We start from the raw sequence: 19,507 nt of genomic DNA on the forward strand, positions 1-19,507 counted from the left end.
GGTCTCTGAACACGACAGTACTACACTGTTTTCATTACAGAGGCTGAGACAGTATGCTTTCATGTCTTGCGGGACTAGTCCCCTTTGGGCAGTTTTTGTTTTTTCAGTGTTTTCCTCGTTATTTTTGCATGTTTGTTTTCCCCGTGAACTTTAGTATTGACTTGTCTAACTTGATTAGAAGCCTGTTGGTGTTTTTATTGGCACTGCTTTCAATTTATAATGCAATTTCACTTTGGGGAAATGGGTAGTAAGTCAAACCTATCCTAGAAAAGGGGAGGTCTTTCCAATTTCTTTAAGTTTACTTTGAGCTCTTTCAGTGTGTGTTAAAGTTTTCCTCATGTAGATTTTGCACATACCTTAAGTTTATTCCTAAGTAATTTAATCTTCTGTGTCATTGTAAAGGGGGGTTTCCCTACCATTATATCCTCTACCTAATTAGTGTTTTGGTGTAGAAAGGCAATTGACTTCTGTATATTAATTTTATTTTTTATTTATTTATTTTAAATTATTTATTTATTTATTTATTATTTTTGGCTGTGTTGGGTCTTCGTTTCTGTGCAAGGGCTTTCTCTAGTTGCAGCGAGTGGGGGCCACTCTTCATCGTGGTACGCGGGCCTCTCACTGTCGCAGCCTCTCTTGTTGCAGAGCACAGGCTCCAGACGTGCAGGCTCAGTAGTTGTGGCGCACAGACTTTGTTACTCCGCGGCATGTGGGATCTTCCCAGACCAGGGCTCGAACCCGTGTCCCCTGCATTGGCAGGCGGATTCTCAACCACTGCGCCACCAGGGAAGCCCTGTATATTCGACCACCTTATGCAATTCTAGGTTATGCCGTTATATCATCTGAAACTGGAAATAGTTTTACTTTACCAATTATTGTGCTGCTGATTTCTTTATCATGTCTAATCGTCTATGCTAATACCTCTAGGACAATCTTGAGTACTAGTGGAGATGCAGTGGGCATCCTGCCTTGTTCCTGCTCTTAGAGGAAATGCCTTTAGTGTTTCCTGATTTAGACGCTGGTTATAGAACTAAGATGACTAAGGTACATACATATACACACACATAAATGCATACATACATACATATATACATATGTGTACATATATTCACATTGAGAATGTATCTGTCAATTTCTCTTTGCTTGCATTTTTTAAAAAAAATTATTTAATTTATTTATTTTTGGCTGCGTTGGGTGTTCATTGCTGCACGTGGGCTTTCTCTAGTTGTGGCGAGCGGGGGCTACTCTTTGTTGTGGTGCACAGGCTTCTCATTGCGGTGGCTTCTCTTGTTGTGGGGCACAGGCTCTAGGTGTGCGGGCTTCAGTAGTTGTGGCACATGGGCTCAGTAGTTGTGGCTCACGGGCTCTAGAGCCCAGGCTCAGTAGTTGTGGTGCACGGACTTAGCTGCTATGTGGCATGTGGGATCTTCCTGGACTAGGGCTCAAACCCGTGTCCCCTGCGTTGGCAGGCGGATTCTTAACCACTGCGCCACCGGGGAAACCCTGCTTGTATGTTTTTAAAAACAGGTATGGGTGTTGAATTTTGTCAGGATCTTTGTAACTATTCATATGATTTAATTTTTCCCTTAAGTCTACTAGTATTGTATATGATATTAATGGATTTCCTAATATTGAACAAACCTTGCATTCCTAGAATAAATCCCACTTGATCATAGGGAGATTTGGTGTGTCCAGTCACTATTCAGGAGTCCTGGGCCTGGTTCCAGCTTCTGTCCTGCTTCAGTGTATCCTGGGAAGTGGGGTTCCTTTAGCCACCAAGGAAACGGTGGGCTGCAAGTCCTTGTGTGGGAATGCAGACCAAGTCACAATTTAGAACTTTTAAATATTGATACATATGATGGGTGTGTCTCCATCTGTACTCTTGCGCTAGTCCCTGCAAATGTTAGGTGTGGCCTGTCCAGGAGTGCACCTTATAGTACTAGGACACCCTGAATAATAAACACAATTGTTCATTGTTTAAATGTAATTAAATGATCTACTTGGGGGACACACAGCTTACTCTCTAGCTTGGTCTTTTGATTTGTAAAGCAATTCCTTCTGTTAATTGCTTTCAAATAAGGAACTGCTATTTTCCTTCATAGGAACCAGGACAAAATGTTTGTTCTTTTAACATCAGAATTAATTTATAACCTCCATCTTTTCTTTGCATACATTATATTCTACTTAATGCCTTATTGTATTTAGGACTATTTCCCCCTTTAAATTTACTGGTAATCATCCTTCTAGTACATATGCTGAAATGACCATAAGACAAATCATAACAATAACTGTTGCATTCACTAGACTGTCTTTCCCCAGGGCTGAGGAGTTAAGGGTCTGATATAAGGTAGGAGCTTAATAAGATTTGCTAAAGGAATAAATGTGTGAATGAATGAGTGAATGGTACATTCTGAAAAAATAATAATCACTGTTATAATGATGAAATTAATGTACAGTGAGCACTGAGTACCAAAGGAGTTTTCAACTACACTATTTAATGCCCACAGCAGTCCTATGTGTGTAGCATCACTATTATTATGCCCCCATTTTCCACATGTAGATACTGAAGTTAAGTAACTTGCCGGAGGTCAAGCAGCTAGTAGGAGACAGTGCCGCTGTTTGAATGCCTGTAAGACACACCAGTTACACTTGCATGATTTGTATCCCTTTTAAGGACACCTGGAAGAACTTTTAGGCAGAAAGAGTTTCACAGACACCATAATTTGCAGTTCTTATGACTGGTCCTTAGATTTTCTCACTAGACCAGATGCCCAGTGTGCCCAGGGCAAGACCTCCTTCTGTCTTCTGCTGAGTGGGTTCCACCAGTGCTGCTGATGTGCTCGAAACGTTGCCAGTGGAGAACAGGGAGGGTAGCATTTTCCTTTCAAGTAGTTGCTATATGAAAGAACTGTCAAATACAGATGCTGGCGGTGAGCATTCCTGTCCCCCTCCTTGGTCCCCTGGAAAAAGTATACCATTTCCTCACAGACTTTGTGGCATGTCCCAACTGGCCATGTTGGTAGACTTCTCTCGGACTTTTGCATGTTCCCCAAAATGACATCACCTTCTCGAAAAGTGTCCTTCGGTCATCAGCCTTATTGCTTTTTCTCCCTTCTCGGAGCTATACTCGATGCTTGACCACTTCCTAAGCACAAAATGGATTTATTTTCCTCTGTCTTCCCAGATCCCCAAGGTATGCAGTGATCGATCTAAATTTGGCTTGAAGCCAATTCCATATTTTCTTTGTTAACAAAGGATCACATTACAAATTGATCATCACACTTATCTTGATAATCCATGATGTTGGGTTTCTAGGAGCCTCCAAATTAGAAGAAATATGTAGACTAGAAATCCTCCCTTGGGACTATACTGTTAGGTTGACTCATTTGATCTTACTGTTTTTGTAGGTCAAAAATGGTCAAAGAGGGCTTCCCTGGTGGCGCAGTGGTTGAGAGTCCGCCTGCCGATGCAGGGGACGCGGGTTCGTGCCCCGGTCTGGGAAGATCCCACGTGCCGCGGAGCGGCTGGGCCCGCGAGCCATGGCCGCTGGGCCTGCGCGTCCGGAGCCTGTCCTCCGCAACGGGAGAGGCCACAACAGTGAGAGGCCCGCGTAACGCATAAAAAAAAAAAAAAAAAAAAAAAAAAAAATGGTCAAAGATCTCCAATTTCATGTGGCTAAACTTAATATCTGGGAAGTCCTTCAGGGGTCTCTGCTTAATGGTACAGGTCGCATACCCAGGTCCAGGCTTCCTGCAGATCGTAGATGCCTCTGTAAGGGTATCCCTTCTCTCCATCCACAATTCTTGCACCAAAGCAGAGGTAGCTGATTAAAGTCCTCATGTTCACGTGGACACAAGTGAATGTTTCCTTTTCGTTCAACTGTCTTCCTTGGAATTTTATTCCTACTGTGGTTTTAAAATATCTCCACAAATTCTTTGATACCCCTCCCTTTGAAAGATGGAGCTTCATCCCTGTCCCCTTGACTGTGGGCTGGACTTGGTAATTTGCCTCTAATGAATAGAATATGGCAGAAGTGATGACGTGCCACTTCATAGATTAGGTCGTAAAAGACCTTATGGTTTCCGGCTGGCTGTCTCTTTGGTTAATTGCTCACTCAGGGGAAAGTCAGCTGCCATGTGAGGACACTCCAGCAGTCCTAAGGGGAGGCCCCTGTAATGGGGAACTGAGCCCTCCTGCCTACAGCCAATGAGGAGGTGAGGCCTTCTGCCAACAGCTTGTGAGCCATCTAGGAAGCAGATCCTCCAATGCCTTTCAGCCTTCAAACTACTGCAATCTTGGCCAACCAGACAGGCCTAGCTGGTGGTTCTGGCTCAGAGTCTTTCATGAGGTTGCAGTCAAGATTCTTGAAGATTCCTTCTCTTACTCAAGACCAGCTGTCGCTCTCCTTCCCTGTGGTAGGCACTGTGCCAGGAACTGGAGAGCTAAATGGGGCATTCTTGTCTTCCAAGAGCTCACAGCTAGTAAGAGAGTCAGTCTCATTAATAATCATTGGACATAAACATGCTAAAATTGAAAGTATGTTAAAAGTGCTTTAGGTTATACTTGCACGGAGCTTTGGGAGATTAAAAGAGAGGCAGGTCTGCTTGATAAGGTGTTTTGAGAAGGTGAACAAAGAAGAGGCCTGAGGAGGCCCTGCATACAGTGGTGAAGGTGACACCCCACAAGAAAAGGAGGCCGACCAGGCCCCTCTTCAGATACCAGGAGCTGCTCTGAGGCTACTCTGTGGGGACCAGGAAATCCCAGACCACCCTGTCTGTACCTCTTCCTTAGCAGTAGTGACCTTTCAAAAAACCAGAATTAATGGTAAGAAAGGCAGAGGGCCGGCTAGGAAGAGGGGCGAGGAAATTATCCTCTTTAGAAGTGAAGTGTCTTGGGAAAAGGGTGCCCAGGCCTGCGGAGAGTTCAAGGTCATAACGATCATAGCTCCACTGAAGGGAATCTAGTCCTCAGTTAACAGTGTAGCAATAAAGTGCTGTTAACATACAACCAAAGGTGCATTTCAATGCTAGCGTCTCCTGAGAGCAGAACAAACAAACAACACCCAAAGAAATTATGAAGATGTAAAACTTCGACTTCTCCTTGAGCACAAAGCCAAAATTTCGTGGTTCTGGGCTCATTGAAGACGACTTTACCAGGCCCAGGGTGTTACTGGTTGGCAGCTTGGATTGAGTCCACATCATGGAAATGCGTGGGGGATTTGCTTCTTGTACTTGCTCTTGTTATGGACTGCTACTTTCTCGTAGTTAGTGGCTTTCTAAAGTTGAAATAAAGCTTGGAAACTGACGGTATTTGGCAAAACTTGGTAATTGTGCTTATTTTTTTCCCACAGAAAATAATCCAACAAATGACCAAAATCACAACCCACCACATGTGAAAAACATCTTCCAAACGCTCCAAAGATCTTTAGGTAAATGAGAACTTATGACCATATTGATGATAAGTATACATAGTGACTCCTGATTCTAGTTTTTGTTTTTGTGCTACAGAGACAAGGAATGTAAAAATTTGCGTTCAAGTGGCAAGTCTATCTTTTTTCAAAAACTCTATGAAAGAGCAAGGCAAACACAACCCCTTAGTAGATTAACTCTATGTTATCCAGGGTTTTCTGTCTGTGGTTGTTAATTCCTTGACGCTGATTTGACAAGCTGGCACTTCCAAAGTCAAGTAATTATGAGTCATTTTAAGCTGAGAGTTTTCTCTCTTTTTTTAAGACAAGTTGAATAAAAAATAAATTTATTTCTTTTTCCAGAAATGTGAGGCTGTTATCACATACTTCCTAGACAGATTCACCCCAAAGCTACAGAATTAGCTGCAGATTTTCCACCCTGTCTGTTTCTACTAAGCCATTCTGTGGTCCCTCTACCAATAAATGAATTTTCAGTGTATTTAATCTTCTGTATTGCCCTTGAAATTCAAGAAACATTCTTTTTTAAATTGAAGTATAATTGACTTAAAATATGATATTAGTTTCAGGTGTACAACCTAGTGGTTCGATATTTTTATACATTACAAAATGATCACCATAGTAAGTTTAGTTACTATCTGTCGCCATACAAAGTTATTACAATATTATTGACTATATTCCCTATGCGGTACATTACATACTCGTGACATATTTATTTTATAACTGGAAGTTTGTTCCTCTTAATCTTCCTCATCTATTTCACTCATCCTCCCATGCCTCCTCCCCTCAGGCAACCACCAATTTGTTCTCTGTATTTATGAGTCTGTTTCTGTTTTGTTATGTTTCTTCATTTGCTTCATTTTTTAGATTCCACATGTAAGTAAAATCATACAGTATTTGTCTTTCTCTGTCTGACTTATTTCACTTAGCCTAATACTCTCTAGGTCCATCCATATAATCAAAAATGGCAAGATTTCATTCTTTTTTATGGCTGAGTAAGACTCCATTTTGTGTGTGTGTGTGTGTGTGTGTGTGTGTGTGTGTGTCTGTGTCTGTGTATAAAATATATGTATGACATCTTCTTTATCCATTCCTCTATTTTGTTCTTATTTTTTATTTTGGCCACACACCACAGCATGTGGGATCTTAGTTCTCCAACCAGGGACCAAACCTGCACCTCCTGCATTGGAAGCGCAGAGTCTTAATCACTGGACCACCAGGGAAGTCCCATTCCTCTATTGATGGACATTTCTGTTGCTTCCATATCTTGGTTATTGTAAATAATGCTGCAGTGAACATAGGGGTGCATATATCTTTTCAAATTAGTGTTGCTCTTTTCTTTGGAGAAATATCCAGAAGTGGAATTGCTGTATCATATGATCGTTCCACTTTAAATTTTTTGAGGAACCTCCATACTGTTTCCATAGTGGCTGCACCAATTTACATTTCCACCAACAGTGTTCAAGGGTTCCCTTTTCTCCACAGCCCTGCCAACAGTTGTTATCTCTTGTCTTTTTGGTAATAGCCATTCTGACAGATGTGAGGTGATATCATAGCTTTGATTTTCATTTCCCTGACGTTCAGTGCTGTTGAGGATCCTTTCTTGTGTCTGTTGGCCATCTGCCTGTCCTCTTTGGAAAAAATGTTTATCCAGGTCTTCTACTTATTTTAAAATCAGGTTGTTTGTTTGATATTGAGGTGTATTTGTTCTTTGTATATTAACCCCTTATCAGATATGTTATTTGCAAATGTCTTCTCCCATTCAGTAAGTGGCTTTTTCATTTTGTGGATAGCCTCCCACTGCTGTGGCCTCTCCTGCTGCGGAGCACAGGCTCCAGACGCGCAGGCTCAGCGGCCATGGCTCACGGGCCCAGCCGCTCCGCGGCATGTGGGATCTTTCCAGACCGGGGCACGAACCCATGTCCCCTGCGTTGGCAGGCGGACTCTCAACCACTGTGCCACGAGGGAAGCCCTGCAAAAGCTTTTTAGTTTGATTAGGTCTCATTTGTTTGCTTTTGCTTTTGTTTCCCTTGCCTGAGGAGGCATATAGCTGAGACTGGTGTCAAAGAGCTAACTGCCTATTTTTTCTCCTAGGAGTTTTATGGTTTTAGGTCTTATATTTAAGTCTTTAATCTGTTTTGAGTTTATTTTTGTTCATGGAGTGAGAAACTAGTCCAGTTTGATTCTTTTGCATGTGTCACTGTCCAGTTTTTCCAACACCATTTATTAAAGAGGCTGTCTTGGGCTTCCCTGGTGGCGCAGTGGTTAAGAATCCGCCTGCCAATGCAGGGGACACGGGTTCGAGCCCTGGTCTGGGAAGATCCCACATGCCGCGGAGCAACTAAGCCCATGCACCACAACTACTGAGCCTGCACTCTAGAGCCCGCAAGCCACAACTACTGAGCCCGCATGCCACAACTACTGAAGCCCGTGCTCCTAGAGCCCATGCTCTGCAACAAGAGAAGCACTGCAAGGAGAAGCCCCTGCACCGCAATGAAGAGTAGCCCCCGCTCACCGCAACTAGAGAAAGCCTGTGCACAGCAATGAAGACCCAAAGCAGCCAAAAATAAATAAAATAAATGAATTTATTTAAAAAAAAAAAAGAGGCTGTCTTTTCTCCATTGTCTATTTTTGCCTCCTTTGTCATAGATTGACCATAAATGCGTGGGTTTATTTAGGGGTTCTCTGTTCTGTTGCATTTGTCTTTGTGTCTGTGTTTATGTCAGTACTGTAGCTTTGTAGTACAGTTTGAAATGAGGGAGCATGATACTCCAGCTTTGAGCTTCTTTCTCAAGATTGTTTTGGCTGTTCAGGGTCTTTTGTGTTTTCATACAATTTTTATTTTATTTTATTTTTTTGCAGTACATGGGCCTCTCACTCTTGTGGCCTCTCCCGTTGCGGAGCACAGGCTCCGGACGTGCAGGCTCAGCGGCCATGGCTCACGGGCCCAGCCACTCCGCGGCATGTGGGATCCTCCCGGACCGGGGCACGAGCCCGTGTCCCCTGCATCGGCAGGCGGACTCCCAACCACTGCGCCACCAGGGAAGCCCAAGTTTTATTTTAATTTTTCCTCATTTCATTGATTGATTGATTGAAGTATAGTTGATTTACAATATTGTATTAGTTTCAGGTGTACAGCAAAGTGATTCAGTTATATATATATATATATACTTTTTTTTCCTGGTTCTTTTACATTATAGGTTATTACAAGGTATTGAATATAGTTCCCTGTACTATACAGTAAATCCTTGTTGTTTATCTATTTTACATATAGTAGTGTGTATCTATTAATCCCATGCTCCTAATTTATCCCTCCTCTACCTTTTTCCCTTTTGGTAACCATAAGTTTGTTTTCTATGTCTGTGAGTCTGTTTCTGTTTTGTAAATAAGCTCATTTGTATTGTTTTTTCGATTCCACATCTAAGTGATATAATATTTGTCTTTCTCTGTCTGGCTTACTTCATTGATTATGATAATCTCTAGGTCCATCCATTTGCTGCAAATGGCAATATTTCATTTTTTTCCATATAAATTTTAGAATTATTTGTTCTAGTTCTGTGAAAAATGCCATTGGTCTTTTGATAGGGATTGCAGTGAATCTGTAGACTGCATGGTACATCTTTCCATTTGTTTATGTTGTCTTCAATTTCTTTCATCAAAGTCTTGTAGTTGTCCAAGTATAGTCTTTTACTTCCTTGGTAAGATTTGTTTCTAGGTATTTTATTCTTTTTAAAGCATTTGTAAATGGGGTTGTTTTCGTAGTTCACTTTCTGATAGTTCTTTGTTACTGTACAAAATGCAACAGATTTCTCTATATTAATTTTGTATTCTGCAACTTTATTGAATTCATTTATTAGTTTTAATAGTTTTTGGGGTGTGTGTGTAGGATTTTCTATATATAGTATCATGTCGTCTGCAAACAGTGACAGTTTTACTTCTTCCTTTCCAATTTGAATTCCTCTTATTTCTTTTTCTTGTCTGATTTCTCTGGCTAGGACTTCCAATACTGTGTTGAATAGAAATGGACAGAGTAGGCATCCTTGTCTTGTTCCTGATCTTTGAGGAAATTCTTTCAGCTTTTCACCATTGAGTATTATGTTAACTGTGGGTTTGTCATATATGGCCTTTATTAAGTTGAGGTATGTTCCCTCTACACCCACTTTGTTGAGATGTTGAATTTTGTCAAAAGGTATTTCTGCATCTATTGAGATGATCATATGGTATTTATTCTTCAATTTGTTAATGTGCTGTATCACATTGATTGATTTATGCAGATATTGAACCATTGTTGTATCTCTGGAACAAATCCCACTTGATCATGGTGTATGATCCATTTAATATATTGTTGTATTCAGTTTGCTAATTTTATTGAGGATTTTCGCATCTATGTTCATCACTGATATTGGCCTATAAATTTCCTTTTTTGTGATGTCTCTATCTGGTTTTCATATCAGGGTGATGCTGGCATCATAGATGGGTTCAGAAGCATTCCTTCCTCTGCAATTTTCTGGAAAAATTTGAGAAGGATAGGCTTAGCTCTTCTTGAAATATTTGGTCAAATTTACCTGTGAAGCCATCTGGTCCTGAACTTTTGCTTGTTGGGAGGGATTTTTTTGTTTTTTTTTAAATTACTGATTCAATTTTATTACTGGTAACTGTTCTGTTCAGATTTTCTTCTTCCTGATTCAATCTTGGGGGATTATATGTTTCTAGGAATTTATCCATTTCTTCTAGGTTGTCCATTTTATTGGCATATAATTATTTATAGTAATCTCTTGTAATCCTTTGTGTTTCTGTGGTGTCAAGTGTAACTTCTAATTCGTTTCTGATTTTATTTATTTGGGCCCTCTCTTTTCCTCTTGATGAGTCTGGCCAATGGTTTATCGATTTTGTTTATGTTTTCAAAGAATGAGCTCTTAATTTCATTAATCGTTTTTTATTGCTTTTTAAGTCTCTATTTCATTTATTTCTGTTCTGATCTTTATTATTTTTTATTCTACTAACTTTAGGTATTTTTTTTTCTTTTTCTAATTCCTTAGGAGTAAGGTTAGATTGTTTATTTGGGATTTTTCTTGTTTCCTGAGGTAGGCTAATGTTGCTATAAACTTCCCTCTTAGAACTGCTTTTGCTGCATTCCATTGATTTTGGATCATTGTGTTTCCATTTTCATTTGTCTCTGGGTATTTTTTGATTTCCTCTTTAATTTCTTCAGTGACTTATTTGTTGTTTATGTGCATGTTGGGTGTATTTTTGGCAATTTTTATGTTTATGTTTTTGGCAGTTTTTTTCTTGTAGTTGATTTTTCCTATGATTATGGTCAGAAAAGATGTTTGATATGATTTCAATCTTCTTAAATTTATTGTAACATATATTATATAATATATATATGATTTTTTTTGGCCATGCTCTGTGGCTTGTGAGACCTTAGTTCCCCGACCAGGGATCAAACCTGTGCCCCCTGCAGTGGAAACGCTGAGTCCTAACCACTGGACCTCCAGGGAATTCCCTATATATGATTATTTTAAGTTGATGGTCTCTTAAGTTCGAATGCATTCTGATAATCCTGCATTTCCACTCCTGCACCCCCACCATATTTAATGTTGTTAGCATCATCTTTTATATCTTTTTGTTTTGTGTATCCCTCAACTACTTATTGTGGAGGTAGATGATTTTACTACTTTTGTCTTTTGGTCCACTACCTTACTGTATATTTGCTTTTACCAATGAGCTTTTTCCTTCTGTGATTTTCATATTTCCAGTTGTCGTCTTTTTTTTCCACTTAGAGATGTCCTTTTAAATTTTCTTGTAAAGCTTGTTCAGTGGTAACTCTTTTAGTTTTTCCATGTCTGTTAAACTCTTTTTCTTTCCCTCAAATCTGAATGATAGCTTTGTGGAGTAGAGTATTCATAGTTGTAGGTGTTTTCCTTTCACCACTTTGAACATATCATGCCTACTCCCTTCTGGTCTGCAAAGTTTCTGCTGAAATGTCAGCTGATAGCCTTATGAGAGTTTCCTTGTACATAGCAAGTTGCTTTTCACTTGCCGCTTTTAGGATCCTCTTTTGATCTTTATTATTTTTTTCTTTTTCTTTAAATTTTTATTGGAGTATAGTCTTTTTTAAAAATATTTATTTATTTATTTAAATTTTATTTTGGGCTGCATCGGGTCTTAGTTGCAGCATGCGGGATCTTCCATTGTGGCATGTGGGCTCCTCACTGCGCCAGGTGAGCTTCTCTTTAGTTGCAGTGTGCAGGCTCCAGAGCGTGCAGGCTCCAACGCACATGAGCTCAGTAGTTGTGGTGCACGGGCTCTCTAGTTGTGGCCCATGTGCTCAGTAGTTATGGCGCACGGGCTTAGTTGCCCCGTGGCATGAGGGACCTTAGTTCCCTGACCAGGGATTGAACCCACATCCCCTGCATTGGGAGGCAGATTCTTAACCACTGGACCACCAGGGAAGTCCCTGGAGTATAGTCTTTATCTTTAATTTTTGCCATTTTAATTATGTCTCGGTGGAGACCTTTCTGGGTTCATCTTGTTTGGGACTCTGTGCTTTCTGTATCTGGATGTCTGTTTCCTTTCCCAGGTTAGTGAAGTTTCAACTATTATTTCTTCAGATAAGTTCTCTGACCCTTTATTTCACTCTTCTCTTTCTGGGACCTCTGCAATGTGAATGTTAGTATGCTTGATGTTGTCCCAGAGGTCTCTTAAACTATCCTCATTTTAAAAAATTCTTTTTCCTTTTTTATGTTCAGCTTGGGTGATTTCCACTCCTCTGTCTTCCAGTTTGTGGATCCATTCCTGTGTATCACCTAATTTACTGTTGATTCCTTCTAGTGTATTTTTTATTTCAGTTTTTGCATTCTTCAGCTCTGTTTGGTTCTTCTTTATATTTTTAAACTCTTTCTTAAACTTCTCATTGCATTCCTCCAATTTTCTCCTGAGTTTGTTGAGCATCTTTTTTTTTTTTTTTTTTGCGGAACGCGGGCCTCTCACCGTTGTGGCCTCTCCCATTGCGGAGCACAGGCTCTGGACGCGCAGGCTCAGCGGCCATGGCTCACGGGCCTAGCCGCTCCGCGGCATGTGGGATCTTCCTGGACTGGGGCACGAATCCACGTCCCCTGCATCGGCAGGCGGACTCTCAACCACTGCGCCACCAGGGAAGCCCTGTTGAGCATCTTTATGATCATTACCATAACTCTTTATGAGGTAGATTGCTTATCTATACTTCAGTTAGTTCTTCTTTGAGGGTTTTGTCTTATTCCTTCATTTGGAACATACTCATTTGTTTCCACGTTCCACCTAATTCTCTGTGTTTATTTCTAAGTATTAAGTAGGTCAGTTATGTTTCCCCATCTTAGAGACGTGGCCTTGTGTATGAGACTTCCCATGGGGCCCAGCAGCACAGTCCTCTCTGGTCACTTGAGCTATGTGCTCAGGTGGGCTCTTTTGTTGTGGCAGGGCTGGCTACTGTGGATGTGCTGGTAGGTGAAGCTGGCCCCTGACTTGGTTGGCTGCCGGGCCCTGCCTTGTGCTTGCTGGTGTTGGGGGGCTGGGGCCTGGTGTGGCTGGCTACACAGCCTGGGGGGGTCCTGGGACTGCTGCCAGCCCGTTGGTGGGCAGGCAGGCCTCCGGCGCTAACAGACTAGAGGGAGGACTCCAAAATGGTGCTTGCCAGCCCCAGAGTCACTGTGGTAGAACAAGATCCCCAAAATGGCTGCTGCCAGCATCTATGTTCCCGGTTGCCTCCTTCCTCTCTGGGAGCCTCTCCAAGATCAGCAAGTGGGTATAACCAGTGTCCTTTCAAATTACTGCCTCTGTGCTGGGGCTCAGAGTGTGTGAGATTTTGCATGTGTCCTTTAAGAAGAGAGTCTGTTTCCTACAGCTCTTTAGCTCTTCCGTAGGCAAACCCCGCTGGCCTTCAAAGCCAGGCATTCTGGTGGCTCATCCTCCCAGTGCAGGAGCCTGGGGCTGGGGATCCCGATATGGGGTTTGGACCCCTTGCTCCTTGGGGAGAACCTCTACCGTTGTGATTATCCTCCTGTTTGTGGGTCACCTTGCCTGGGGAGTGGGTACTGACTATACCCTGTCTCACTGTGGTTCCTTCTTTATAGCTTTAGTTGTGGGAAGTCTTTTCTACTAGTCTCCAGGTCATTTTCATAGACAGTTCTTCTGGAAACAGTCGTGACTTTGGTGTGCCCCTGGAAGGAGATCAGCTCAAGGTCTTCCCACTCTGCCATCTTGGCCACATACCTCAAGAAACTTTTTTTTTATAGTATTTTGTGGTTTCTGAATTGTTTTCACGAACATTATGTTATCAGTGAGGTAGGTCTTATTATTTCTATTTTATACTAGTTGAGACTGGGGTCGGAGAGGCTCAGCAGCTATTTGAAAGGTTCTGGCTGAGCCCTGTAAGGGTGCTCCCTGACCAGCAGCAGCAGCGTCACTCTGCTGTGAGTGATGAAATGTGAGAAATGTGCGTTCTCAGCCCCCACTCCCTAGACTTCCTGAATCAGAAACTCTGGGGTGGAGCCCAGCGATCTGTGTTTTAACAAGGCCTCCTGGTGATTCTGAAGCACACTCCAGGGTGAGAACCACACCTCAGTCTACCCAGGAATTTGTTAGGTTAAAAAAATAAACGAAAACAAAACAGTGATGTCCGTTTGGACCTTTCTCCAAAATCCTAACTCCTCACTTTGACTCTAGAGGCAGTTACTTTCATCATGAAAACAGAACTAATCACAGCTGCTGGGTGCTTTTAGATGAACCCATTTTGTCTTTTGTCTTTTGTAGGTCCCATTGCAGAGGAGAAGAGGGATAAAGAATCCTCTCTATTCAACAGGGATGTAAGTGATGAGCAGTTAACAACCATAAATAAAGGAACACTTCCAGAAGCAATCAGTCCAGGTAATAATCTATAGAGTGTGAGCTAAATAAGGTGCCTACATATGGATGACTTCAGAATGCAACTGTTTGCCTTTCACGGTGTTTTAATGGACTAGATGTCAGCACACCTTTAATTTACCCATGAAAGCATATGATCTACAGTTAAAAATATGCATTAAACTAACTCTAGGAATTTGGCCACCCACCCTTTAAAATATATGCTGCTTTTTTTTTTTTTTTTTTTTTTTGCGGTACGCGGGCCTCTCACCGTTGTGGCCGCTCCCGTTGCGGAGCACAGGCTCCAGACGCGCAGGCTCAGTGGCCATGGCTCACGGGCCTAGCCGCTCCACGGCATGTGGGATCTTCCCGGACGGGGGCACGAACCCGTGTCCCCTGCATCGGCAGGCGGACTCTCAACCACTGCGCTACCAGGGAAGTCCAAAGATGCTGCTTTGATGTTGTTTCTACAAGCCAGGGTCATCCATAACATGGGCATCATAATCACAGTCCTTGACATTACTGAGCACTGATGCTTTCTACCAAACAGGAGGGATTAAATGCCAAAGGTTAACCTAGTCCTTGATCTTCATCCTTGGATTACTTGAGGCTGGGCCCATTCAGAGTGAGTAGAAACTTGCCATCATGGCAACGTGCTGGTACCAAGTCCAGGACGCTCCCTCCATGTAGCTACCCACTAACAGAATTATACCTGGTTGTCACTTCCTAACTCTAAGAAATTAAATGCTGAATTATTCCAACAGAGCCCTTAAAGCTGCTTGATGCCGCTGCCTCTTGACATAGCATCGATGCAGGTGGGAAGTTGGACGTGCCTCAGTTTTCTCCCCATAACCCAAGAAGGCCCTTGGCCAGTATGTCCCGCCTGCGTCACTAGGCTCCCCTCAGCAGCTCTCCACATCTGATTCCTATCATTGTACCTCTGTGCCCCATTTCCCTGATTCCTTTATCTTTTTGGGGTCACATTACAAATGGGGTAACAGAAGCTCTGAGTCCCCAGTGGCAGCTGAGGACTCCTTCCTTTGAGATCTAGCTAAGATTGCCTTGTACAGTATTCCCCAGCCCATATGCAGTGGCATTCCAAATCTACCCTCAAGGTTTCTACGAGTCCCTAAAGGGTTGAAAAAGCTTGGGATCATCTTGGCATCATGTTTGCCTTATGTCTTGAAATTCCCCCAGAGCTACACACCCGAGGCAGATAATGTATATGGCAGAATTACCTGGAGCTGGGGGTGGGGGAGGAGGGATGAGGGACAGCAGAGAAGAGGTTGTATCACTGCCCTGTGAAAGCTTCAGACTGAATACTTGACTCCATTTTTTTTTTTTTGAAGCATAGTTGATTTACAATATTGTTAGTTTCTGGTATACAGTAAAGTGATTCAGAATATACCTATACATATATACACACACAACACACACACACACACACACACACACACACACACACGCACACATATACATATATATTCTTTTTCAGATTCTTTTTCATTATGGTTTATTACAGGATATTGAATATAGTTCCCTGTGCTATACAGTAGGACCTTGTTGTTTATCTGTTTTATATATGGTAGTTTATATCTGCTAATTCCAAACTCCTGATTTTTCCCTTCCCCGCCTTCCCCTTTGGTAACCGTAAATGTGTTTTCTATGTGAGTCTGTTTCTGTTTTGTAAATAAGTTCATTTGCATCGTTGTTTTAGATTCCACATATAAGCGATATCATATGATATTTGTCTTGGTCTGACCTACCTCACTCAGTATGACAATCTCTAGGTCCATCTGTGTTGCTGCAAATGGCATTAGTTCACTCTTTTTTATGGCTGTTGACTCCGTTTTTCTTTTTTTTAGATTTATTTATGGCTGTGTTTGGTGATTCCATTTTTCTTAAAAGCCATTGTAGTGGGACTTTTCACCTCCCACAGTGGCCCCGTCTCCTCCCTCCATCTTCACTCTCCTCTATTCCTCTCCTCACCTCCTCCAAACTGGTTGCTTTGCTGTTTGCCAGCTCATACCCTCAGCATCTCACCTCCACCATCAAAGGTTAGGAATGTCTTTTCCTAAACACAGCCAGTTTATTCCCCAAGAGGACTTGTGGAACCAGCAGCTAAGATGCTAAGGTTTTCATTCTGGCTCCAAGTAGAACCAACCAGGTGTCCCTACAAAGGCGTACAGGGTCGTCGCTCTCTGCTTACTCGGCCGTGTGTCTTCTCACTTAGATGTTCCAAGCAGGAGTATGCCACGCGCACAGCTTCTGCACTTTCTGCAGAGGGACATCAGCATCGCCGCTGTCTCGGTGGCAGGAATCCTCACGGCCACAGTGTCGCTGCTGCTGGCGTTGGTCACGTACATCAGGAAGAAACAACCATTGTGAGTAGCTCTTAGCGCCCGCCTTCCTTCCAAGAACTCACAGATTTTTGTACCGACGTTGCCCCAGAATTTCCTCTGACCCTGGATTCAGGAGGACAGTGGGGACCTCTGAGCCTGGTTGTACGTCAGCATCGCTGACGTGCCTCCTAGACGTGCAGGTCACCCAGGCCATTGGTCTTCAGACCCTGCCTTGTGGTTCTGATGCACAGCTGGGTGCGGGGTTTCCTGGTTTGGGCCATCCTCTCCTCTGAAGGCCACCGGAGGTGAGGCCGCACCTCTTCCCATACTGAGGGCCACTGAAAGACGAGATGGTGCAGCCTCTGGCTGGAAGATTGGAAAACAGGAATATGGATGTAGAAAAGAAAGGCAAAGTATAGCTCTAGGTGTGTGGGGACGGATGAGGCTGAGGAGGAGAGGAGAGGAGGCTGACGTTCGGCTCGTTCACACTGCTGCAGCCGTGCTGATGGTTAGAATATTGAAAGACGCCTCTGTTGGTTGGTAAACAGCCCCTTCCCAGGACCTCCCCACACTTCCCAGTCTTCCCCGTGACCCAGCAAGTGAAGGGTTAATGGCTGGTGGGGGGGGGGGCCGAGGGGTACGGTGAGAGGGCCTCCAGGGCTCTGCTCCATCACTGGCCATTTTCAATAGTCGGTGTATGTCTGTACCACTTGTTAAGTACTTCAACTGTCCCCCTGATGAGAGGGCTCAAGCACAGTGGCTCTAACCAGGAGCAGGCACTAGAAAGCAAAGGGTTTACAAGATTATGCATTTGCAGTAATTGCACCTCGAAATTATGTGCCTTGGTCTGTATCCCTTGGGACCCACATTCCTGATCACGGGGAAAAGCAGCTCTCCAAGGCCCCTCACGTCCTGCCCAGCACTGTGCTGGGTCCTCGGCCTGTCGACAGAGAAAGGACGCCGTGGTGTGTGATGAGGGGTGAAGTGTCCACCCCCCATCGCATCCCTGCCAAACTCTGCAGTATTTAAATTTCCCCACAAGAGTTGCATTGCTTTCCCTAAGTGTCCTTGAAAATGCCAGGCTCCCGGGACGGGTAACCCATTCCGGCCAGCCACCATCGCCTCCCACCCAGCTTTCTGGGAGAGCAGAGAGAGAGCAGTGGGTCCCCTGAAGCAAAAGGGGAATCCTGAATATGGCAGAAGTTAGAGAAGATTTAAAGCCCTCTTGGAAATAAGTTTGATCGGCTTCACGGTTCTGACTGGGGCTTATCCATCGGATTCACCATTTCCCTTCCGTGTCTCTCAGAGGTATCAGAAGAAGTGGTGAAGGGGAATTCCCTGGCAGTCCAGTGGTTAGGACTCTGCGCTCTCACTGCGGAGGGCCCGGGTTCGATCCCTGGTCAGGGAACTAAGATCCTGCAAGCTGCGTGGTGCAGCGGGGCGGGGTGAAGTGGTGAAGACTGGCTCCATCCCACAGAGATGAATCAAAGCTGCGGAGAGCCTGCGTTAGTTATGAGAACGTGGTGGGAAAGGATTTTCCCAGAGACTCTGTGGTGCCCCGAGGTTCACACACGACAAGCCTTCCTGATGGGAAGTACATAGAGTCCTCACCCCTCAGAAACATCAGCCTCTATTTCCCCCCACGGAGTAGCCGGTAGGAATTGCTACACATTTAGCTGTGCAGTACAGTTCCTGTGTGTTTTGTTTTAGATCTCCTCCAGCAAACATGACCTACAATATTTTTATAATGAATGGAAAGACTTGGTAGCAAAAGTCTCAAGAAAAGAAGACCAGAAAACATGGAGGAAAACAGGAACAGTTGAAGTTACATTCCAGTGTCTAAGCCAGGTGATGGGGCCAGCCAACCAGCACCCAAAGCCGTGATGCGAGGCGATTCTCCATCCGGACTCCGTGGAGAGGCAGTTGGATTTCTGGCTGTGAGGTGCACCCTGCAAAATGTTTACCTTTTCCTCTCAACTTTGAATGGACCAAGAAAATTTTGACCACAGAATGCTCATAATGGTAATGGCGTTAATGACTAGTACAGGAGACTTAGCACATTTCCCCAAAGACTGACCTGACACACAATGGATTCATTTATTAAAGCAGTGCTTCATTTTCTCAGCCGTTCATTGAACAGATATGAATTGAACACCCCATATACAGACAATATCAAAATACATGAGGCAACCAAAGATACTCGAATCAGCAGGCATGGCCCTCGCGGGTTTCTGAGGACATGGCAGGCAGCTGGCTGAGGCCCTTTGGTAGTCGGTCTATGCCTCTCTGTCCCCATGGCCAAAGGGGCCAGGGGTCTGAGGGCTGGGGTCCAGAGGAGAAAGGTGAGAAGCGGGGGACTCAAGTTGGTGTTGCAGGCTCAAGAGAGCAGCCATTGCAGCTCAGGCAACTCTCGCCCCTACACTGGAAAGCAGGGTCCAGAGAGAAGGACGCTGCCCCGCCCCCCGCCCCCCCCCCCCCCCCCCCGGAAGGGAGGGTCCTGAGGCTGGGGGAGGATGTGTTCCGCCACACGTGCGGCCACAGCGGCCCCTCAGGTCCACGTGCTCCAGGTCTGATTCATGCCTTCTCGCCTCGACCTGAAGAGGATGCACACTGTCTTGTGGTGCCAGTCAGGGGATGCAGAAGGGGCAGTGGGGGAGCCCAGCCACGAGCACGCTGGCGGGGGCGTCTCAGCCGCACTAGGAAGGGCGAGGACGGGAGCGAGATCTGAGGTCAGAGATGCAAAGAAGGGGTGTGGCCTAAGCCAAGGGTCCGAATCAAGGGGTGGGGGAACCTGGCCGAAGACACCCGTGAGGGGCATGGCCTGAGGGCCCAAGCGAGGGCTTGACTTGAAGGGGTTTGG

The 19,507-nt window shown here is 44.0% G+C and overlaps 1 long non-coding RNA gene across 1 annotated transcript in view; it reads left to right on the plus strand.

Moving 5' to 3' along the window:
- Nucleotides 1-18,773, plus strand: part of LOC116764410 — a 30,796-nt gene extending 12,023 nt beyond the window's left edge. Inside the window, exons 4-7 of the long non-coding RNA XR_004352875.1 lie at nucleotides 5,351-5,428; nucleotides 14,216-14,329; nucleotides 16,539-16,689; nucleotides 18,358-18,773. This is a non-coding gene — a long non-coding RNA (uncharacterized LOC116764410). The remainder of the gene's footprint in view (nucleotides 1-5,350; nucleotides 5,429-14,215; nucleotides 14,330-16,538; nucleotides 16,690-18,357) is intronic.
- Nucleotides 18,774-19,507: the final 734 nt, after the last annotated feature.

The sequence above is a fragment of the Phocoena sinus genome, chromosome 13 (assembly GCF_008692025.1).
Source record: "Phocoena sinus isolate mPhoSin1 chromosome 13, mPhoSin1.pri, whole genome shotgun sequence".
Lineage (NCBI taxonomy): Eukaryota > Metazoa > Chordata > Mammalia > Artiodactyla > Phocoenidae > Phocoena > Phocoena sinus.